Here is a 25,337-nt window from a genome sequence, read left to right on the forward strand (position 1 = left end):
ACACATAAACACACACATACACATAAACACACACACATAAACACACACATATACACATAAACACACACACACACATACACACATACACATAAACACACACACATACACATAAACGCACACACACACATAAACGCACACACACACACATACACATAAACACACACACACATAAACACACACACATACACATAAACACACACACACACACACACACACATAAACACACACACATACACACACACATAAACGCACACACACACACACCACACACACACACACACACACACAGCCAGGGCTCACGGCTCGGGGATGATGCTTTCCAGGCCAGATGTCACCCTCTGACCTCCAATACAGAACGCTTACAGGTATCCCTGTCAATGCTACGGAAAAGACAGTTTTATGCAACAGGAAATGGCACACATCATTTAAGCAGACCCAGTGTAGTGTCCTTGTAGGCCACTGGAAGTCTTAACAGCCATGTACACAGGGCCAGAAAAAACACTTTCGGTTGAAAGATATTCTTTAGAACCTGTTAGCCACAAAGCAGATGCCCAAAGTTTCTCTAGGACACTCCATATTGAGGAGACAGACTCAATACTGTTTCAGGATAGAATTACTTCTCAGTCTCTTTACTTATGAACTCTAAGAAGAGGTCCTTCAGAGAAGTAGATAACTGAGAGGGAAGGGAAGGGACACCCCACATAAAATGGCTTGTTGCAAAGGTTTAAATTTATTGGAAGAATTCTCAACTCTTTCCCAGTTGTTCCCAAACTTCCGCACCAAAAAAAGGGGATTAGTCTTTTGGAGGACCAAATAAATACAGGCAGGCAGTACACGTGACAGTCTCTGTACGCCATTACCATCTCAGATCAAAACAAAGGCAGGGAGGCGTGGCTACAAGCAGGAGGAAGTAATGAGTGTCTGTCAACACAGATTAAGGGCTATGTGTGTATGCAGTCTAAGGTGGCAGAGGACAGACACTGGACTGCACAGCTCTCAAGTGGCTCCTGCTCTCCAGCTCATGTTCTGAGGAAGCATTTGGCCCAGAGAAATGCAGCATGGGCCCCGAACTGGAGAGTCTGGAAGTACTCATAACCTGGGGTCCTCGGGACCAGGGTCTGGGACCGTGTTCGGAGCTCGAGGAAGCTACAGACCATCTGTGATAGGAAAGTCAAGAGAGAATGAGGGAGGGAGATGGGCTGAGACACTCTCCAGAGGGAGAGCTTGCAGTGAGGGGGACAGGGAGGATCAAACGGGGACATGGGAGGTGGCAAAGAAGGGAAGATTTGGAGACAAGGCTATCCTGTTTCCATGGAGAGCCCCAGAAGACCTTGAGTATCACCTCAAAACCAATCCTTAGGCAAAACAAACAGCTACTGAAGGCTTCCCCGGGAACCCTTGTCCCTTCCTCCCACGGCCTGGAGAAGTCACAGATAATGTGACTTTAATCATCTCCATTTCTTCCTGTTTGGGAAAAGCATGCCTCTTCCCACAGAACAAAAGCTTTCTGGGAGGGACAGACATTTCCCTCCACACACAGGAGATTGCCTCTGAGTCAGCTCATACTGATCCCATCAGCAGCAGAGGTGTAGCTTCAGGGAAGGCCTCCCATGACCAGCCACCAGCTTTCTGTGCCCAGATAACTTACCATTAAAATTCAATTCACATATCTTAAGATTTGCCTTTTTAATGTGTTCAGCCTAGTGGTTGTCAGTACATTCAGAATTGTACAACCAATCCCACTGTTCAAGGTAAGAACAGTCCCATCACCCCTCTCCAAAGAAATTCTATCAGCGTTAGCTGTCACTCCTCAGCCCCCCTCCCCCCTTCTCTGTGAGTCTTGGTCATCACTCACCTACCTTCCACCCCTAGAGACTTGCCTACTCTGAACTTACATAGACATGGAGCTGTAAGATGATCCCCAGTATAACAAAACAACTAAAACTTAAACAAATATAATGAACAGAATAAACCCTGTAAGCTATACTCCTGCACCTGGCTTACTTCACAAAGCATGCTTTCAAAGTGTATCCACGTTACCTTATGCATGGGTACTTTCGTGCTTTTCATGACTGACTAATATTCCACTGTATAGAGATACTACATTTTTTTTAAATCCAATCATCTGATGGACATCTGATTGGACAGTTTCTACCTTTTAGATCCTATAGATAATGTTGCTATGAATATTTGTGTACAGGTTTTTATGTAAATTTTAATTTAAAATTTTTAATTTTCTTATTGAGACATATGGTAACTATGGTAATGAAACATTTAACTTTTTTTTTTAAAAACTGCCACAGTTTCTAAGAGCTGTTTCAATTTACATTTCTATCAGAGATTCATAAAAGTTCCCAATTCTCCAATTCTTTGCCAACCTCAGCATTCACTGTTTCATTATAGCTACAGGAAGCAGTACTGTAACCATGTTACCAGAGCTTAGCACACATACAAAACCAAATATTAAAGGACAGAGAAAATACAGACAGAACCAAAGTGATATTTCCAAACTTTGGTCATTCGAGTACCATCTTTAGTATTCTGCCAAATCTGTGTCACTCTATGGACTACTGAATTATTAAAAACTGATTCATTTGGGGGCTGGAGAGTCAGCTCAGCCATTGAGAACATGCACTGCTTTTGCAAAGGACCTGAATTCAGTTCCCAGCACTCACAGCTCCTGGGGATCTGATGCCCTCTTCCGGCCTCTGCAGGCACCTGCACTCACCCACATAGCCACACAGAGACACACAGATACATAATTAAAAATAATGAAAATAAGTCTCTTTTGAAATGTATCCATTTTAATGCCATTTTATAAACTTTAAGTCATGACTATAAATAGGCATAATTTGACATAAAATATAAACATTGTAGAAAGAAGTGGAGACAGGCAGAAGTAATTGTCTGAGGATTTGCCTGTGTAAAACTTACAAGTGAAGAAAGTAACAGTTTCACGGTTCTTCCTTTGACCTTTGACCTGGTCAGACCAGATAGGCCAGCTGTAACACTATAACTGAGGCAGCCATACACCTGCCCTTCCTGTCACCTGTCACACTTTAGAAACCTGTCTTAGCCTCCCGACTTTTGAACCGGACCAGCGGATGCGCTGCACAGTGGCCACCACCAATGCTGGTGTGTGTACACTGACACATCTCCATGCTGCTCTCGGGTTAAGGAAACCTACTGTACTTGGGGGAGGGGGAGAGTGTCAGTGTTAGCTAGCTTTACTCAGAAAATTTCCAATACACCTATCTGCCCAGAGCAGCAAGCACCTGGCTCTTCCAGTTTCAACAAAAACAACTTCAAGAGCAAATACACATCATATGAATTTCAGTGAAGAGCACCTGGCCTGGGACGGCAAGCCCAGACAGTGCTACCCTCGAGGTGACAAACTGCCTGGATAGGACTGACTGACAGAACTGGCCTCAAGTCCAATTTTAAAATTACACATAGTGCCTTGGCTGGCTGCACTTTATGTGAAATGTAGTAACTCTCGCTCAGCCCAACACATATATTATTTACACATAAGTCAGATTAAAAAAACACAGCCCATAATAGCACATTTGGTTACATGGAGATTTCAAGGCTAATTATAATCTGTCACCAGCCAAGCTCAATAAAGCACTGAATAGCAGACTATGTGAACAGAGAACAAACAACTACTAAATGGTAAGTTCCCACTGCCTCTGTGCCTGGCCTTCCCAGTTAGCCTTCAGACCTCAGTTCAACCCCCTCCACACTGCATGTCCCTCCCTTCCTGTGGGTCTTCATAGAATAGCTCATTATGGAAGCAAAAGCTTGGGTGGCCCTCATGGGCCACGGCTCCACAACACCACAGCTTATAAGGACAAGAACCAAGGGTGTTTGGCATGACACCATTCACCCAACAGGGATGACAGTCAAACACTGGGTAGGTTCTTTTTTGTGGAGTACCTGAGTTCAAATGTCCTAGGTTTTGCTGGGTATTGTGTAAGACTTGGCGGGTGCTGTGACTTGAATAGGTTGGTTGCAATGTGGCTGCTGGGAGGCGGGGCTTCTAGGAGGAGATTAGGCCTTTAAGATGGATAATGCTGTTCTCATGGGACTGGATTAGTTACCAGGAGAGCATGTCACTAGACATGGAGGATACCTTGGCTTTCTCTCTTCTACACACCCAGTGGCTCTTTTGTTTTTCTGCCCCCATTTGATGCGGCTTGAGGACTCTGCCAGACATGATCACCCAACTGCAGCTTTCCAGACTCCAGAGGCAGGGCTGTGGAGATGGCTCGATCGGTAAGCCTATCTTCTAAGCAAGAACAAGAATCTGAGTGTAAATCCTCAGCACCCATGAAAGAAGTCACACAAAGTCACACACACCTATGAGCCCAAGGGTGTTGGGGGAGAAGACAAGAGGATTGCTGGGACTCACTGACTGCCAGCCCCCCCTCCAGGCTCACTGAAACACCCTGTCTCATGGAAACTGACATACCAGGACACCTGACTTCTTTCTCTGGCCTCTGATAGGAGCAAATGGGTGCATACACCACACACCATACATAAGGAGAAGAAAAGAAACTAAGAAACTACATACTACATACACTGGAGCACTGTCCTGTAGACACAGAAAACGGATGAGCAGAGGCAGTATGGAGCTTGGTCACGTTTGGAACTACAACAAATAGTACTTCCAAAAAGCAAGGAAGTGCAGTATTGGGATTCTACAACCTTCTAGAACTTCCTAATAACTGATGGAGGCTCAGTCCAGTCCCTCTTCCCCCCCAACCCCCGTGTAACTTCCAAATAACTAACTTAGAGGCAGGTATCTCTCAATAAACTTTTATGGAGGGCCTGCTGGCCAGAGACAACAATGCTGCAGGACAGAAGGAGGCAAGGAAACCAAGCTTCATGGAGAGCTTGTCATGACCCCGGTGGTTCCTCATTTAAACCAGGGAGAACCACGGGTTATCACCAGGGTACAGACCTGTGAAATTTAGCCCAGTGCTTCAAAACAGGGAGCCAGTACTCAGGCGAACATGTCTACAGTTCTGCATGGACTGGAAACATTAGTCATGCATGTACACGAGACAAGCAGACTGGAAAGAATGGCTGGGAGAGCTACAGGATGGAGCTACTCAGAAGGGCTGATGGAGAGCTACAGGATGGAGCTACTCAGAAGGGCTGATGGACGCGCCTTAAATCCTGGCACTTGAAAGTCAGGCACAGGCAGATCAACTTTAGGTTCAAGGCCAGTCTGGTCTACAAAGTGAGTTCCAGGACAACCAGGGCTACCCAGAGAAACCCTGTCTTGAAACAGACAGACAGACAGACAGACAGACACACACACACACACACACACACACACACACTCTCAGGGTGGTTTACTAACCAAGTTCCACACTCTAAGCATAGGAAAGCAGCATTTGACTCGTGTCATTTAGATTTCATGAACGCCAAATCACCATTTCAGAAGGTAGAAGTGGTCCAGACAGGTAACTGAGAGCCTGTCATGGTTTGAATGTGCAATTCCTCCCCACGTGCCTGCATGCTTGAACACTTGCTTCCCACATGGAGCTGTTCTGGGACATTTCAGAACCTTTAAGAGGTAGGGCCTGGCCAGAGGATATGGGCCACTAGGAGCAAGGTTTGGGGAATAATATAGCCCAGCTTTTGCCCCATGCATCCTCTCCCTCACCTGTCCTCATTCCTGTTTCACGGATGTGAGGAGCTGAGGCTCTCAGCCCCAAGCTCCAGCCACCACAGAGCGACATGCTCCCATGCCTCCTCACCACGCTTATTCCCAGTTAGGCCTTGGTAACAGATAGGAAGGTTAGCCCCACGTGCTCATATCAAGAGCAGCCACTCCTTCCTTCCGCCTCACACCTGAGAGGGATCAGCATGATCAGGGTGCAGAGGTGGGAGATGCAGTTAACATGTGTCAGGATGGCACAGGCCACGTGAGTGGTGACCAGCCACTGCTCCCTGGCACGTGCAGGGCAGAGAAGACAACAATGAAGGCAGAGCGGGTCCGGAGTGTGTCTGAGGCACCAGGTCGCCTGGATTCTTCAACCCTGAGCAGTAACTGAACATTTCTGTGTTTCCTCCTCCAAACAATGGTTGTGTTGATGGGACGATACTTTGATCTCACTGTGCTTTTATAAATGAAAGCGCAAACACATGAAACACAAACACATGAAAGCCCTGTGCTTGAAGTTTAATGGTGTGTGTGTATGTGTGTGTATGTGTGTGTGCTGAACAGGAAAGATGTATCCAGAGAGGAAGGGCAGAGCTGAAGAGTTTGCGAGGGCTGTGGAGGGTGACAGGAGCTGCTCAGTGACCTGTATGTGAAGGCAGATGAGTTGAGTGCAGTGAGCGATCTCACAAGAGGACAAGGGAAAGTGAGAAGACAAGACCATCATTGGTGAAATGGATCAAATACGATACCGAGAGTTGGGACCGGGTTCAAAGTCTACACCAGACAGACAACGGTGCTACGAAGGAAGTGAGAAGCGTGGGAAGAGGGTGAGGTGATGTGTTATCTCCTGCTGGGGTCACAGTGGCTATCAGTGAGCCAGAGAGTGGGCAGAACCTGAGGGAGGGCTGGCCTGTGGACGTCACTGCTGACTGAGCACACACTGTACTTATAAAATTAAGTGAAACAGAAGTCCAGCCATCTTTTCTAGAAGCCAAGAGATGGGTCCCACTGTCTCCCTTTCACTTAGGCAGAAACCAAAGGAACCAAGAGGGACTAAGAAAACTGCTGATAATGACATAGCCAGAAAGTGGCAGAACTCGTCTGGAAGGCCAGGTTCATGGAACCCCAGAACCACTGTCTTCCCAGGGAGGCTCAGAGCCACTACCCTGACTTGCAGGAAACATGTCCGGGTTTCACCACAGTCTCTCCTGGGGCTTATACCATCTTTTACCCAGCAAGGATGCTCAGCAGATCACAGCCATTGATAGCCTCTGCCACCTGGAAAGTTCCCAGGCTCCCTTCCACAATCCTCCTGACCAGCAGAGTCAGGGATGGAATTGGAAAAGTCATCTGTTGTAGTTTTTGTCACCACGATACCAACTAGTCACCTGGGAAGAGGAAACCTCAATTGAGGAGTTACTTCCATCCCACTGGCCCTTGAGCATGTCTGTAGGGCATTTTCTTCATGGCTAATTGATTGGGGAGGGTCTTGCCCACTGTGGGCAGTGGCCTTCCCAGGCAGGTGGGTCTGGGGTTATATAAGAAAAGTAGTCGAACAAAGCAGAAGGAGCAAGCCAGTAGGCCTCATTCCTTCGTGGTGTCTGCCCCTGCCTCCAGATTCCCGGCTCGGCTTCCCTGGGTGATGGACTATCACTTAAGATGAAAGCAACCCTTTGCTCCCTAAATTTCTTTTGGTCAGGGTTTTACCACAGTAACAGAAGAACTAGGACAGCACCCACCACAGGAAAGCGCTGAGCAGGCCTAGTCCTGCACCCGCCACACTCTATACCTCATGTATGTCACCTTACAAGCCCATCTCTAACAAATGTCAACCTTGAAAGCCAGGAAACTCATTCAGCAGCACAGTATCCCTGTGGCTAAGCAACTCAGCACCACCCCAAGCCTGTATTCATCCCCACCCCCAACCTCCTCCGGATGCCAACTTTACTTTTTGGAAAGAAAAACTATTCCTTCATGTCATTGGCTGTGCCTTTACACAAGATGGATGTCCAGCAGATAATCGTCGTCACTAAAGATAACAGGAGAAAGAGATAAATTGTGAACGGAAATACTTCTCCAGTACCCTCTACTCCACCCACACTGGACTCCAAAGGTGAACAAGGAAACTTCTGGGTTCCCGGTAGGAGAGCTTGGCAAAGCCCATTGCCCTTCTAGAAGCAATACTGCTAGTCTTTTTTCCCCAATCTGGATAATCCATTGTTTTATAACCCTGAAAAGCATGGTGTGAGTGTTTCAATGAGCACTTCATCTGCACACACAGTAAAGCGCATCCGCGGGCCTTCCTTCCCAGAAACCTTTGCAAGGCTGCCTGACTTCTCCTTCAGAAAGCAAAGGTATCTTCTGCCTGCAAAAGGGAGTAGAAGGGAATGAAGACAGCCATCAGTCACCTTAAAATTTAAGGATGGTGACTTCACAATCATGACATTCTGAGGTCGCTCAGCAAGACAAGCACACAGGTCCCACACAGGTCTCAACAGGCCCCGCCACTAGCAGAATGCCTGCCACAAGCACTGAGAGTGTTTCTTTCGTAAGCAAGGCACAGAGAGATCATTAACCCATGAGTAGTCTGAATTCCTGCCAGGAGCACAAAATAAGAAAAGAAATGCCTTAGAAAGATTTCCACCCAAAATCAGAGGGAAAAAGAACAATGCATCCAGTCTATTATGAGGTTCTGGTATCAGAAAATTCACATATGTGAAACATAAACAGAACAGCCCATCCACTGAGTCTGGCAAATGAGATGCTATAATCCCAAGTCCTGCAGGAGAATGGCAGGCTGCTTCCTTTATCTGCCAGAACCGAGCAAACAGCACAGCCACAAGCCTACAAGCTATAGGGTCACATCTTAACACCGATGTAAAAACCCAATTTTACATGAAACACCCATTTGGAAACATCCACTGCATTTCAAAGAAAACCTACCCTTAAAACTTTCCCATCACTAATCAATCAAAGTGAGTGCAGCTTTATTAACAACATGACTCCTATTGGAGTATCCTGGTACACCACCATTGACTTTAAACACACACACACACTTCTCAAATTCCTCTATACAGTATAATCTCAAAATATCTTCACTGGTAGGACAGTGATATCAGCTACTGACAATTCACCAATGTCATGGAGCCTGGGCCACCAAAGGCAGTTCATATAGGACTTGTAGGTAAAATGGTCCCTTCCCCTCAATATGCATGGACCTAGTGTCCCAAGGAAGGACCAGCTCTGTCTTTCCATGTCTTCCCAGGACCCCAATATGCCAGTGTGGCTCCCCCAATTTCCTTTCAAAAGTTCAGAGGATGAGTGTTGGAGATTGGGTCTAATGCTTTTAATTAATCCAACCTCCAAAATCAGGAATCTGCGTGTCCAAATGCTGCAAGTCCTTGTCCCCAACTGGTTTTTGATCGATCAATAACCAACGGCTAGTCAGATAGACTGAGGCAAGACTTTTAGATTTGCACAGGCTAGGAACTGGAAGAGGAGGAGAGAGAGATCACCAAGTCTCAGAGAGAGAGACGGATCAGATTTAGAGGTGCATAAGAAAATTCATCCAAAATGTAGGTGGAAAGAGAAAGCGGCCCTACAGGAAAAAGGTAATAGGGTAGCAAAGGTGAAACATAGATATAAAAGGTGTTGAGCCAGGAGTACTGGAGTCAAAGCATATTACAATGAACTGGTGTGTGTGTGTGTGTGTGTGTGTGTGTGTGTGTGTGTGTGTCTTTCATTCTTAAATTCAGATAACTCCTAGGCGCTACGAAAATTTGACCTGTCGGAAGCACAAAGCCGTTAACAAATTACTGCTACAGATAAGGTTCAAATTCCTGTAGCAGTAAACAGCAGACACTGGTAAAGATAACTTGAGATCAGCCCTGCTCTCTCATGGGACTCCCATACAAATTACAGGATGAAACTGCACTGAACAAGTCACGGGCTTTAAAAAGCTAGCCCAGGGTGAGAACCAAACTCTCCACCCCCCAAACCCACTCCCCACCATCCTACACACCAGCTTTCTCCCAGAATACCTTCCTGACTGCTATACTGCTGTGCTGTCTGCTCTTGTGCACCCTGAGAATGCTCTCATCCCATAGTCCCCCGAGGCTTCTCCTCTTCTTCAAGGCCCCCTCTTCACATCCCAGCCCCTGCCCTCTGCCATCCTGGACCCGGCACCATGTACTTATCTGTCTGACTCCCTCATAAAGTGACTTGGCTTCAGGGTTGGCGCCACGGCATACATCTGGGTCCATGGTACTAAGATGTTTTGGATGGCTGCAGCTCAGCTCACAAATGCATGAAACATTTGCTCCCTCCCTTCCTCCCTCCCTCCCTCCATATCTCCCTCCCTCCCTCCCTCCCTCCCTCCCTCCCTCCTTTTCCCCCCTCCCTCCCCCCTTCCCTCCCCCACCTCTCTCTCTTTCTTTTTTTCTTTTTTTTTTAATAAAGCCAGCACCAGAGCTGAGGAAAGAAAGAGTTCAGTGGAAGAATGCTTGCCTAGCATGCCCAAGGCCCTAGGTTCAATTATCAAAACTACAAGCAAGGAAACACAACACACACACACACACACACACGCAAGCAAACCTGCACACTTAAATATTTAAGCCTACATAGAAAAATAAAATCTGCCTACAAACAAAACCCAAGCTTCCAAACAGTCTCTTACAGAAAACTTCTACAAAAATCTCACTCTCTGTTCTCGTAGAAGTTGGATGCTTTAAATTATCTGGGGTTCTTCCCCCCTACAAATGATCTTGACACCTAGCCACACATAGTGTGGTGCTTGAGGCGGCTATAACTGTGCAGTTGGAAAAACATTCTGCTCGGGAGGAAGAGACTCCATCTGCCAAGACACAGGAAGGCGGCCGAATGGGAATGTCCCAGGGACACTGGGAGAATAGCTTCCCTTCACCTCAACAGCCTGTGATCATTTGCCAAACTCAACTCTTAAATCCTGTAGGTTAAAACTTTCTTTTTCAAAAGAGCACACTGTTTAAAACAGGAGTGGGGCTTGAGAGGTGGCTCAGCAGTTAAGCTAATTGCTCTTCCAGGGATCCAGCTTGGGTCCCCAGCACCCACATCAGGCAGCCCACAACTGCCTGTAACTCCCTCTGCCTTCTGTACCTACATATAAGTGGTGCACATAAAACACACACATACCCACAAAGACAAATACATGAAGCAGTAGCAGAGAGGGATGCACACTTTTCTCTTCAGCCTCTCATGGCTCAGCTACAATTCCCCAGCCCTGCAATTCCCAGACAGATGGGCAACTGGAGTCAGGGAGAAAAGAAACCACCACAGGACGTAAAACACAAGGCTGTTCTGCTGTTACCCCAGTTTCCATGTTGGGTAAATGAACCATAGATAAGGAGGGCTCACATTTCTGTGGGAGGTCCTGGGTTCAGTTCCCAGTGAGGTTATAACTTCTGGAATGTTAGCCTGACCTCACGAGACGGCCCCGGGCCATACTGCCAGCTGTCCCTCCTCAAACCCCAGCTGGAGCCCCGAAAGTAGGGCCCATTAAAAATAACAAGTGAGGAGCTCAATCAAGCACAGAAGAAAGAGGGGGCAACTGTTTCCATATTCCACATAAACACAGACCAGCCAGGAATGCATGAGTCATCCAGGGCTGACAATGATTAGTGCTGCCCCCCTGTTACACTTAAGGACAAGAGCATGCAACAAGAACCTAAGACTATGGATGTCCTACCCAGGAAGCAGTTCTATTTCCAATACACTATTTCAAAATGGATTCTTTAAATAATAATAATAGCCGGGTGGTGGTGGCGCACGCCTTTAATCCCAGCACTTGGGAGGCAGAGGCAGGTGGATTTCTGAGTTCGAGGCCAGTCTGGTCTACAGAGTGAGTTCCAGGATAGCCAGGGCTACACAGAAAAACTCTGTCTCGAAAATAAATAAATAAATAAATAAATAAATAAATAATAAATTGTACTTTCACATGCAGTTTTTACTTTCTTCACTGCTATTAGAGAAGCACCTGGAAGAGTCTTTCCAATTAAAAACTTGGGCCAGAGTATCTTGAGATTTCACAGTTGCAATTTACCATCAACTGTGTCGTTGGCTCCATGCTCCCGGACACCTCACTGTAAGAGGAATTAATACTGAGACTGGACAGATTCTGGGTTCACTCAACTGCAGGGGTTGTGGTGGGGGGAGTGGGGAAACGGAAAGAATGGAATCTCAGATTAGCTGTGTTTCCAGAAGGGTGGGCTGAAGGGAAGCACACTTTCCCTCTGTTGGTGATCAACAACCAAGAGCGAGCCCTGCGGATCACTATCCCCGTCTTACAGGTATGAAAGGAGGCTCACAGTCAAGCTACCAGTGAGCCAGAGGCAGATTCCAGATGGGGTTGTCCAATCTGCCCTAGGCTGGCTCTGCCTTCTCCCTGCAGCAGATGCTACAGTTTTGATAGCGACAGTCCTACCAAATATCACCTGTTAAAAGCTCATACTCCAGCTTGGCACCAGTGGGAGATGGTGGGTCCTTTAAGTGGTAGAGCTGGGTGGGCAGCTGGTTGGGTCATTGGGGTTACGATCTTAGAAAAGAGTATGAGATTCCAGCTCCTGCTTCAATTCACTCAAGCATGAGGGGTTCCACCACGGTAACCTGCCCCACTGCCACCATAACGATGCTTCCTGATGAGTTTATCACTACAGCCCCAAAGCAACAGGGCCAACCAAGTATGGACTGGAACATCTAAAACTGCAAATCCGAGTAAACTTTTCCTCCTTTCAACATTGTTTCCCTCAAGCATTTTGTTACAGTTATAGAAAACTGAGTAACTCTGAAGGAATGGCTCCTGTGCCACAGTGTAGCTACCCTGGGGTTATAATTGGACTCTTCAAAGCTGAAAGGAGACAGATAATGAAGAGACAGAGTTACCTTTCTGGCTTGTTCTCTGTGTGATCAAACTGACCAATGCTTAAGGGATGGATGTAGAATTTCAACCTGTATCTTTAGAAGAAATCACTATGGAAGCACACGCCCTGTCCGGTGTCAGAGTTAACTTTACTGAGCTATGATAACACACCACACACCATGTTCTTCCTGACGTCTTTCTTTCCCACAAGCCCCAGTTTCCTTGAAGGCCAGAAACAGTCAAGTCTGTACGGAGGCACCATTGTCAGTGACTAGAACCAGTTTATAAGTCACATGGCCAAGAACTCTAAAGAATTCTTGAACTCACTTGGTGGCAACAGGTCTATAAAATATCCAGGTAACTCATCACAAGTCTCTCTCTTGACTTGGGAGCACTCAGCCCTAAAGGGGATGTCTTCCTCAATCCCTCCCTAGCACTCGAGGCTCAGGGATCCATGAGTAAGGAGTCAGAAAGATTAAGAGCCAGGTGGATGACTCCGAGGAAACAGTATCTTCCAGACACAACAGGACATAGAAACTCTCAGAGACTAAGGCAGCACAAACAAGACCAGTATGAGTTCAAACCAGAACAAATCCCAGCTCTGAGAAGGGAAAGTAGACACCAGCTCCCACCCTTCACCAGAAAGCTATTCCAAATTGTTATCTGCTGGGAAAGGGAAACCCAGTGGAGTGTCACTGGCTTATCACACTCCATGCAAGCCCCATGCCTAGAAGGCGTTGGCCAACACCAAACAGACTCCATGTTTTGTTTGGTTTGATCGTTTTTTTTTGTCTTGTTTTTGTTTTTGTTTTCTTTTGATTTGAGAAAGAGAGAGAACAGGAAGTTGGGTGGGTAGAGAGACAGGGAGGATCTGAAAGGAGTTAAGGGAGGGGAAAACATGATATATATTGTGTGGAGGAAAAATAGTCAAGGAAGAAGAAAAACAACAAGTCTTTCTGCCTTGAGGAATTTCCCTCTTTATGGAACCAACTGTACTGTGAAATAGGAGAGGCACAGCCTATCAGAGCAGAGAAAGTCAGGACACTGGGCATGGTTACCACATCTCCTTCATGACATCATCTTCATAATGGCATCATCTTTAAAATGACGTCACCCTTGCACCATGGTTTTATGCATGTCTGTGTTTTGCTATTCTGAAAAGAAACAGGGCCACAGGTCCTGTATACCTCCAGAGAATGGCAGGAAAAGAATGACGGCAGGTGGCTTGCAAACTGTAAAGTCGAGAAGGCATGCCGCCTCTCTGTCTCAGCAACAAGAACCAAGGTCATGACAGCATTCCAACAGCAACTGCTACTCTAGGGACAATTGTCATTGCACATCAGGGCGTAGCCAGAAATGTCAAGTCCAGGTCTGCTGGGGCTTGGCAAACTCAAGTACACGGGCAGTTTTAACAATTTGTCATCAGATGCTTCCCACGATGTCTTAGCCCATAACAGTGATGATACAATGCTCAGGTCTGTTTCTCTCTCCCATCCTGGATCCTACTTCTCAGCAACAAAACAAAAAAGTTACCTGCTCTCCCTCTCCCCCCATTGTGTGTGTGTGCATGTGTGTGTGTATCTGTGTCTGTCTCTCTGTGCGTTTGTGTATATACATGTGTGTATGTGTCTGTGTTTATGTGTGTCTGTATGTGTCTGTGTGTATCTGTGAGTATGTTTCTCTGTGTGTGCATGTGTCTGTTATGTATCTGTGTTTGTGTGTATCTGTGTGTATATGTGTCTGTTGAGTGTGTCTGTTTATTTGTATTTGTGTCTGTGTGTATATGTATCTGTGTATGTGTATGTGTGTGAATGTGTCTGTTGTATGTATGCATGTATGTATGTGTGTGAATGTGTCTGTTGTATATATGTATGTCTGTGTGTGTATTTGTGTCTGTGTGAATGTGTCTTTGTGTGTCTGTATTTGTGTCTGTGTGTAAATGTGTCTTTTTGTATGCATGTGTGTCAGTGTGTATAAGTCTCTATGTGTGTGTGTGTGTGTGTCCATGTCTGTGTACATGAGATCAGATTTTGATGTCAGGTGTCTTCCTCTTCGCTCTCCACCTTATTTTTTGAGACAGCATTTGTCACTGAACCTGGAGATAACCACCAGGCTCGACTGACTCGCCACCAGGCCCCAGGGATACCAGTGTCTCTTCCTCCCTAGTGCTGGGTTTACAAGAATCTGCTGCCATGCCCAGCATTGTGTGTGGGTGCTGGGATCAGACTTAAATCCTGCTAGACAAGCACTTCATCATGAGCCATCCCCAAACCCCTTGAGCAATCTCCCTTAAGACAGATTGTCAACAGTCTGAAGCCGGCTTGGGGAGGACAATTCCCTACATTCTTCATAGCTCCACTCCGAACTCGAGGACGGCCCTTGAACCACCTCTCACATTAGATCCTGACACACAAATCACTGGACGTTTTGAGCACAATCCCTTGCAGAAGATCTGATCCCCCTTGTCAAACTGACCCACGAGTCTCTGCCAGGTGCCAGTCAGCCTGCCATAAAATATCCAGAGTCCCCTGTCCACACAAAGTGGGTGGCCACGGGACCCACCTGCTCCAGAGAGGCATCTCGAGCTCCACCCAGACATCCAAATTATGGATAAAGTTAATTAGATTTGATGACATTAAAATTACTCTAAAATGATTTGGGTTTGTCTAAGTATGGTGACGGGAAGAGCTTTAAGACAGAAGACAACATAAAAGTACCACAAGGTCAGATTCGAGCTATGCATCAATCTGTTTCTACAAAGGATGACATGATACAGGAGTGAGTGTGGCCAGCAACAGGGATGTCGAGCAGCTTCAGGAAGAGGCTGGCACCCATTCTGAGACGGGGATTAGCAGGGAGGGAAGGGGGCTATCTTTTCCAACCTATCTGCAGTTCAACGTTTTTTACAAGAAAGCAAGCACTCCTGGGTGTGCAGGATGGCTCAGCAGGCAAAAGCACTTGTTGCCAGAATGAGGACTTCGATTCAATCCCTAGGACCCACACGGAGGAAGCAGACAGCTGAAGCCTGAGAAGTTGTCATGTGACCTCCACATGTATACAAAGGTACATACACACATGCATGCACACAGGCAAGCACACAAACAGACAGACATGCATGCACGCACACAGACACGTACACACACACAGTGTTGGTTTTTTTTTTAATTTTTAAAGAAAGCACTTCTGATCATTTGATAAGTAAGAATAAAATCTACAGGCAACCAAAGAACAAAGGGAGGGAAGGGCCAACGTCTGAAAACAAATCACATTCCACAGCTCCATTTAATCAGAGGCCTTCCGTTGACATCCCTGTGGTTGCTAAACGCTCAGTGAGGCTGCACTTCTGCCTCTGCGCTCCTGGCAGCTGTTTCCTATCCTTCATCCTGTTTCCTCCAAGGCCATGGAAATTTCGAGGTGGTGCTGTCTGCTCCCAGAAGCTAAGTATGCAAGGCTGCACCCACACCTTTAACCGCCCAGGCATCTTGGCTGAAGGACAGGAAGCCCCTCCCGCACAAATGCTGTGGTGGGAAGGACTTTAAAGGGGTTGGGACCAAGGGACAGGGAGAGTAACTCACTCACACAGTTGAGGAATGAAGAAGCGGCCCAGTGAGAAATATCTTGAACATGGAGTCTAGAATATTCGGTTCTAATCTCAGTTCCACCACTCCATATTGTCATGTAACCCCCTGGGTCACAGTCCCTTTGTACTGTAAAATGCAACAATGTATTCACTCTTAAGGACAGCATTTGGGGTGGTTGATCTAAGACCTTCGCTTCTCAAAATCATAATTACAGATTATGGGGATTACAGAGCTGGATTTCCAGCCACAGAAAAAGGACCCTTTCTTACATTTCCCAAAGTCAAGAAAAACCCAGTTTTCCTAACAGGTAGGCTAGCTTACAGTTCACAGACTGAAAAAAAAAAAGACTTAAATCCTAGCAATGCCTGATACCAATGGCCTCCACTAAATGGACCTTCTTTGTCCTCCATGTGTCAAATCTAAGATATGATCTCACTCACTCACATACATACATACATACATACATACATACATACATACATCACACACACACACACACACGAGGGGGAGGGAGAACTCTTCAAACATAAGCATTAAATTATTAAATGCACCCATCTTAAATCAAGGCAAGGCCTCTTTGTAAATTGAATTTACAATGTGTCCCAGGCGAACAGTGACAGGCAAGCAGGTCTTAGCACTGAAAGAGGACAGCCTATTAGCCACACAGGGCACCAACCACCCGAGCCTATGATCACGGCACCCAGGAGAGGGCTGGTACACTACCCCTGCCAATTCCCATGAATACACAGGCCAGCTTGCACCTCAACTCCCTGTGGAATGAATGTTTTGGGTACGGGTTCTTAAACTGCAAAATCAAACAGCAGAGTCTGAAGTTTGAGAGCATCTCAGATTGCCTCTGTACGTTGTACATGAACCTACTGACTGGCTCACGTCGCCCCAGAGTTCTAAAGCCCATCTACTGTGAGAGGGAGCAGAAGTTGATCTGCGCATACATCTTACAAATGTCCTTTCATCAGGTGCCACTTCACAGAGACAGCAGAGGCATCTATCTGTTGAAAAACAGGCCTAGAGGAGATGACCAGTCGACCCTTGGCTGTTGAGATGTTTCCCATCTATGGGAAATCACAGCTGAAGTCCTGCTCAGGAAGCAACCACTTCAATCAAGGACGCCTTACAGGACATCTACTTCAGCTGTGGACAGTAAACCAGGACAACACTCAGGCTCTTCACGTCACCTCATGCTTCCCAAAGTAAACCTCAGGCCTAGGCACTGCTTCTTGCAAGCTCGGGTTATTTCTGACAGTTCAGTACTCACTCACTCTTAAAACTCACCTCGCCTAGCAACCAGGAAGGATCGTTCATAAGAAGAAAGTGACTTCTTTGCATAAGCAGCCTAAGTCCTTAGAGAAGCTGGCAAGGTTCTGTGACTTGGGCAGGGAGGGATGTGACTCTGGTAACTGAGGTGCAGTGGCCACCGCCATTCTCTCCTGGCAGCCATTCCCACAGGGCTTATAGGCGCTGCTCTTACGAAATGACTGCTTGGCTGGCTTCCGTACTTGAGCTTGGCAAGGGTGAGCATCTTCCATGTGAGGTTGCTCTGCCAGGGTGATTACTCAGCGATGTGCACACTACACAGCGGACACACCCAAGTGCTGCCGTCACACCCACCGGTTATCAAGAGCCTTGGTGAAGCAGGAAGTGATTGAGTCTTGGGCACTGATTCTGATAAAACCAGAAATACAGCCTGCAAGGCCACTGAAGTTGATGCTTCCCCTGATCCACCAGGAGGGGCCGTCAAGTCTCAGGACACTGTTTGCAGAAGAACTGAGGGGAGGCATTTAATGGGGTAATGGTATAACATCTAAAATGTAAATAAAATATCCAATAAAAAAATTTTTAAGAAGAAAAAAAAAAGTAGTCACTCACTGTTTCCCGTCCACCTTGAAGAGGCTAAGAGATAGACTTGGCCCCCTTCTCAGTGGCTCAGCACACAACACGAAGTCAATATGACCTGATATTCTCTCTCCCATTGCTCTCTGAGATGTAATTTATTATCCATGAAGGGTAGAGTATCCTGTTCACTGTGAAACCAACACTGTCAGGTTGAAAAGGTGAGTTGTCTTTGCCAGGGCAGAGGTGCAGCATACTGGGGCTCCCTTTTTTGCCAGGGCAGAGGTGCAGCATACTGGGGCTCCCTTTTAGAAGCATCTGCTATAAGGATGTTGGAACCCAAGCTCACTTGACGCTCAGCACAAGCCACAGTGACGGCATGAGTCCACCTTAAAGTCCACTAGTGCATAAGCTCTGTGTGGCCTGTGTGGTGTGGCACATACATACAGATGGGGACAGTAAAGGACAAGAACGTCTGCAGCTGTTCTGTCAAGCTGGCACACCTGGCACATAACCATTCTACAATACTGCCATGGCCGCAGAGAAGGTGGGGGGGGGGGGGGGTAAGAAACGGGAGGAAGACGGAGAAGAGAGGAGAGGGAAGGAGACAGACAGGCAGAGAGACATGACGAATTAGGTAATGTATTTTCTCCCCAGAATATAGTTTAACTATGCCTCTATAGCAGGTAATTAACCATAGTCCTCCGATGTATCCTACACACCATATACATTCCAGTGACAAGCATCACCTCTAGACAATTCCTACTCTCGCTCTCAGACTTCTAGGGCTAACCTTATGCTGCATCACAAGCAGGCCAAAGGTTTTTACCTGGCAGGTCTTGAGGCGATAATCTGAGACCATCCTCAACTATCTCAAGAATCAAAGGCAATACTATTGACATTGGAGACGAAAATGATCTCAACTGGACAATAAAAAAAAAATCAAGTTCATCAAGTGGAATCTGGGCGTGCCTAGCTGAGTGTCCCCTGCCAAGCTGAGCCACTTTATAACTCTGGAATAGGATGGAGGTAATCTGTTGTTACAAGAACATTAAGACAAGCTTATTGGCTTCTAAAACATTGTAGGTACACAGTTACCACCGAGAACAAACATTATCTACAGAGCCACAAAACCATCTGAGGAGCTGTGGTGGAGAGCAGGTCATTAGGAAGGTCTGACCCCACCTCCTCCCATTTCCACAAATCCCCTGCTACAGCACTTCATACGTCCCCAGGACTCCCTACGACTGCCTAGGACCATGTGTATGTTTCCCCCCCTTTGTAATGATGCTTAGAATATGTTCCTCTCTTCTTTGATTCACAGGACCATAATTTTCAGAGACAGAATTTTGACGGCAGAACCAAAAATATTACCTATTATTAAGTTAATTTTAAAATTGCCAATATGCACGCCCTTCCAAGCCACCCCTATGCTGTGTGTGTGTGTGTGTGTGTGTGTGTGTGTGTGTGTGTGTGTGCATGTGTGCGTGGGTGCGTGCATATTGTTAGGAGCCCATCCCAGGTCCTTCAACTTAATAAACAATTGCAAGAATTTTACTTTTTTAAGATAAAGGAGAAATTTTAAAAAACAACTCAATTCGAACATAAACTAACAGATACAAAAAGCACTTACAGCACAGAATCCTGCGTTGCTAAAATAAACAGATAAAATGTATTAAACTGGCATCTAAAGCAACTATGTTCTGAGTAGTCTCTGACCACCTCCAAGGGTGGTCAGAAATCAAGTTGGGGGAGGAATGTGCAGGAGCAAAAATCTGGGGACTGTTTTTTTAAACACAATAATTGCTAAAAACTAAAAGTCTACCGTGTGAAATTGTTTCAAAGGCACATTCCACTGAATTATAACTCCAGGCTGTTGAGAATGGATGTTTTCCCAGAGCTGAGTATATGCTTAACCCTGGGAGAAAAGCAACCATGCTGGAAAGTAAGACAGTGAGAGGCAGGCAGTCACACCCCTCAGAGGTGATACCCAAGCTGTCTTTATAGATCCAGCTGTAATCAGGATCTGAGAGTTGGAGGTGTAAACTGTGTCCTAAGGAGTCCGGAAACTCCGAAAGGTCACCACGTGGCTGGGGGGATGGCAAGTGGGTGACTCATCCGAGCTAGGGTCTGAGACGGTCATGGTAAACACTCTCTATCCCCGGGTTTGGGCTAAAGTCCCCGCTGTATGTAGTTTTGTAAGCATGAAGACTGGGTCAAAGTACATGGAGGGCAAAGGGAGGAGGGAGGGATGTGCGGGACCTTCCTGCTCATCTCAGGGCCTTGCACCTTGCCCTCTGCAGCTGGGAGACTTGTCTCTATATTCCTGTTTGCTTTTAGAGCATATAAATCCAAGGCTCTGGCTGATCCCATTGGAGTGCAGTCTCAGAACATACAAACCCTACATTCTGAGCTCCGAACCATTATTAACCATTAACCCGAGACCTACAGCTCACCATAGGTGATCGTGTCCAGGCATCCTGGATTCCAGGTATGCCCAGGGCTCACACCCCACAGTATGGATTTAGTGGGGGTTCCCCTCCTACCCTAGCCAGGCTTATTCCCCTCTGCACCCTGCTGGCTGTACCCTTCTCCCCAGCCCCTGCCAACCCCACCCCTATCTTTCCAGTCAGTCTTTCATGGGTCCTTCTTTTAAACAAAGACCTTTTTTTTTATGTCTTTACACTTAAAGTCAGATCAGTTTTACATTTCACAAATCAAAGGAAATAAACACTCACAGAGTCATGTTCCTTCCTCACAGATCCCTCAGGTGATATTTCCCTACGATTCAGAGTGTCGAGTTCTGTGGGGGGTCTGAAAGGCCAATATATATACATACATACACACACACATACATACATATATACATGTATGTATATATGTATGTATATATACATACACGCTACATAAACAATAAACCAAGACTTGTCTGATGGAACTATAAATCAAAGAACAACTTGTGCCGGGCAGTGGTGGCGCACGCCTTTAATCCCAGCACTTGGGAGGCAGAGGCAGGTGGATTTCTGAGTTCGAGGCCAGCCTGGCCTACAGCGTTTGTTCCAGGACAGCCAGGGCTACACAGAGAAACCCTGTCTCGGGGGGGGGAAAAAAAAAAAAAACAAAACAAAAAAAAACAAAAAAAACAAAAAGAACAACTTGCAAGGGTCTGAAAATACGATTACATATGTATTTATATATATGCATATGAGTCTATAATACAGATGTGCATTCTGTGTGCAGTGTGCGCATACACTTCCTTCACAGAGGAAAATAAGCACAGGACACAAAGACTTACTGGCTCCAGCCTCTCAGCAACACAAAGAGGACCCTAGTGATCTAGTATACTCCTCTCCCAGGTCTCCAGCCTGCTCTCTTTCCACTCTGTGCCTCAGCATAGAACCAGCACAAGGTCACACTGTCTCTTGACTCCCCATTTTCTTCCAAGAAGACTCATTCCCCTCCAGCAAGCCTCGCTACCTCTTGCTCATCCAAGGGTCTTGACCTGGATGTCTTTTCCTACAGGAGAGCACTCCCTGAAGCATCTGCTCACACCTGAGTTAGACACCACCCCACCCCCACTCCAGGATGCCTAAGGGACTAAATACTTGTGGGCCTACTGGGGCTCCACACTACTTGATTGAAAGTATAAAAAACAAAACAAACAAAAAACAGGGGCCCTTCTTGTCCACGGCACCTGGACAAGAACATTCCCAATGACAGGTGCTCAATAAATACTGCACGAACCATATTCAAAGTTGATTGTCTCTCTCTAGTTGCACCAATTGTCCTCTAACAAAGACTTTCCGTACATGGGCTGGCAACATTATTTATATATGATCCCATAGCATTCTGGATGCACCAGATAAATCGTACAAGACACCAAGGGCAATCAACGGCAAGGATTCCCTGCAAGGTTCTGGATCTGACATTCACAAGTCTTGCCTGCTCAACCGGGTAAGCAAACAGGGTAACACAGAAGCCAGGTGGACAGCCTGTTCTTCTCATTCTAAATCCTCAGTTCTAGAAGGATGTGGGGAAGCGAAACGGCTGGAGGAAGTGGAGAAAGATTAGGTCTCTGAGGGAGTTTCCTCTAAAAGCTACTTGTCCAGAATCACTCGCTAAATTAAAGGCTTCCTTAGAGTCTGTGGTGTGCTCCGTGCAGGGAGGGTGGGACCTCCCAGTATACCAGCTATCTCACAACCAACCTGTTACAGAAGGTGAGACTCCAGCAGAGCTCTCTTTATCTGGGAAGGTGCTTTTGGTTTCTGTTTGTTTTTTATTTTCTTTGTACTGTTTTTTGTTTCTTAGACAGGATCTCTCCATGCAGCCCTGGCTGGCAGGGACCTCCTGGATCTGCCTGTTTGAATGCCAGACTTAGAAGCATGCGGTGCACATCGGTTAGGTCCAATTCCGTTTGTGTTTAAATATAATGAGATAGTTGCAACCAGCAACCCACCAACTACTCTATCAAGTTCATCAGGCCGAGAGCAATCAGCTCTCTGACCATCCCAAAGGCAGTGCTGGGCAGGTCTTCACTCCTGCTTTCCAGGGACCTCCCCCACCTCCTTTCTGCTTGCCTTTAGGATGCAAAGGCTGCTCCTCTGCCTACTCCATCCTGGGAGCACCGTGCTGTTTGCTCACTGTTGATACTTCTCGGGTTTCCTTTGTTGGAAGTGGTGCATGCATGTGTGTGCATGCATGAGGTCAGAGGACGACCTTGCATAGCATCTTCAGGAATACCGTCATCCTCCTTTGATACAGGATCTCTCACTGATTCATTCACCCATCTCTACCTCCCAGCACCAGGATTACAAGTGTGCACCACCACACCATACCTACTCCTATACGGTTCTAGGGGCCAAACTCGGTCCTCACACTCACCTTGAAGCTATCTCCCAGCCCTTCATCTCTCCAACTTATAAGAAAAATCCGGGCCTGCACCAGTGTGTCCCTTCTCCCCGACCCCTCCCCTGGCCCTTTTCCCTCATCCCTTGTCTCCTGCTCCCTTACTCGGAGAAGTCATCCAGCCTCAAGTACCAGCTTTCTCTCCAGTATACACATCTCCACTAATCCAGACACGTGTGTGTCCACGCTCCTGCTTCACGCATAGGTTAAAAAGCATCACAAGTATAAAACCCAGAGTGCTCCTGAGCCTACCTCTCCCTCTCTTCTCCCTCTCTGCTCTGCAGCTGGCTACTCTACTGTCAGTCAGAACACTTTAGGGATCTCTTTTCATATGCACCTAGCCCTTCAGTAAATCCTACTGGCTTTCCAGTATGTGTAAAGCTCCCCTCAGGGTGGCCAGAGCTACCACCTGTCCTAAGAGTCTTCCTTCACTTGATTACAGATACAGTGTGTGAACTGAGGCTAACTCCACCTTGCACTGTCATCACTGTACCCTTAAACTATGAACCTGGTATCATTACTTGCCCCCCAACCCTTCAGTGGCTCCCCAAAACACTAAGAAAGCCAAAGTCTATTTTATGATCTCTGAGGCACCTCGCTGTCTTCCATCCCAGCTCCTCTCACCCTCCTGTCACTCTCTCTGCTGCAGCCTCAACAGGCCGGCCACACCCCGCCTAAGGGCATTGGGACTCATTCTCCCTTCCACCTGTTGTCGGTCACAGCGCTCACTGAGATCTGTCCCTGGTCCGCCTGGCTAAAACAACATCCCCTCCTCCTCCCTCCTCATACACACCTATGGTCCTTCCATACGGTATATATCACATCTCTATGCAATTAACTATCCCAGTCAGCAGTCTAGCCTGACTAGACCTTCAGCTCTAGAAAGAAGACGTAGCCTTGTGTTCTCTGCTGTGTCCTCAGCTCTTAGGACAGTTCCCAGCACACCCAACACCTAGTCCTTCAGTAAAGCCTACTGGCTTTTCAGGATATGCAAAATACAAACTCCTCTCAGGGTGGCCAGAGCTACCACCTGGTCTGAGTCTTTGTTCATGTGATTATAGACCTCCACCTCGCACCGCCATCCATGGCCATACCCTTAAGGCTGAACCTGGTATCATTCCTTGGCTCACAGCACTCAGCACTCACTAACTTAACAAATATTCCCCATTACCAGACTTGGGAGGTGAGAAAAACGGGACTCTGTCAGCTCCCCGAGGAGAGATGCACAGCTCCTGACAGGTGCCAGGGACAGGGTGCTTAACTCAAAGTTCCATTTTCAAGCCAATCAGAGATAAGAAACTGGCAAGTTTTAATAGATATCAAACCAATCACATGCAAAAAACCACCTCTCATTTTATAGTAGATATCATTAAGGGATGAGAGATTCTGTTAAATTGAGAAAAATCACACCTGTTTCGAAAGGTTGGACAGGCTGGCGATGAGTAAAATCAGGTCAGGTCGCCCTGCCGAGTGCTCGCTTGGCTGTGCAGAGCCCTCACCTTTGACCACCCTGGCTGCTCTCCTTTCCACGGCTTGCACTGCAACCCTAAGGAGGTAGAAAGCTCAGAGAATCGGCTCTCCTGTCCACAGAGCCTCTGCAGACAGCAGTGATGGCCAGAGCTGTTACCTCACTAAGCAACAGACAAGACTCCCTGATCCTTCCAAGCGGCACGGTTTGTCCAGCAGCAGCAGCTATGTCCTGGGGCCTGGATGTTCTGTGCTCTTCTGTTCTGTGGCCAACACCTTAGGATGCACCTATGGGAGCAATCCGGGGTGTCTCGATTCGGTGTACTGCATCACTTCAGTCTGAGGACCCGAATTCCTGCAAACACCCTCTGCCTTAACACATCTCATGTGCCAAGCAGCATGAGATTTGCATTCATTAAAACATGAGAGACAATTGGAGCCCTGCAAAGAGAGGAGGAACTTTGTCATCCTAAAGGGTAGAACCTAACAAGACAGCGCATCATACAAAATGCACCGCTTCTGCGGTGGGAACCCACAGGTGGGCTCACTCTCCAGAACTTTTAACTTTTGTGAACGTGAGCGTGAATGGGTGGGTGAGGTACAGGTCAAGCTCAGGTGTCATTCTTCAGGGTTTTTTGGTTGTTCATATTTTTATTTTTGAGATAGGATCTCTTAGCTGGGATCTAGAGCTCACCAATTCTGCTAGCCTGGTTGACCAGTAAGCCCTAGATCCATCTGGCCCCGCCTCCTCAGCTCCAGGACAGTGAGCACGCATCTCCATGCCCAGCTTTCATTTGAGATGAGGATCTGAACTGAGGTCCTCGTGTTTATGGGGCAGACTTTACTGACTGACCAGACCCCCCGGTTCCTCTAACACAGTGGTTTTCAGCCTTCCAAATGATACAACCCTTTAATACAATTCCACACATCGTGATGACCCCAACTTTTCTCACTGCTACTTCATAAC

The 25,337-nt window shown here is 46.8% G+C and overlaps 1 protein-coding gene across 2 annotated transcripts in view; it reads right to left on the reverse strand.

Moving 5' to 3' along the window:
- Positions 1-25,337, reverse strand: part of Cnksr3 (CNKSR family member 3) — a 95,075-nt gene that overhangs the window by 55,761 nt on the left and 13,977 nt on the right. The window contains exon 1 of one of the 2 annotated variants that reach the window (XM_028764330.1): positions 4,133-4,252. The exons of the other annotated variant lie outside the window; for it this stretch is intronic. The gene's annotated coding sequence lies outside the window, so the exon portion shown is untranslated. Of the gene's footprint in view, positions 1-4,132; positions 4,253-25,337 lie in introns of those variants that run through there. 2 annotated transcript variants of the gene reach the window in all.

This window comes from Grammomys surdaster, unplaced genomic scaffold (genome assembly GCF_004785775.1).
Source record: "Grammomys surdaster isolate TR1022 unplaced genomic scaffold, NIH_TR_1.0 143, whole genome shotgun sequence".
NCBI classification, from domain to species: domain Eukaryota; kingdom Metazoa; phylum Chordata; class Mammalia; order Rodentia; family Muridae; genus Grammomys; species Grammomys surdaster.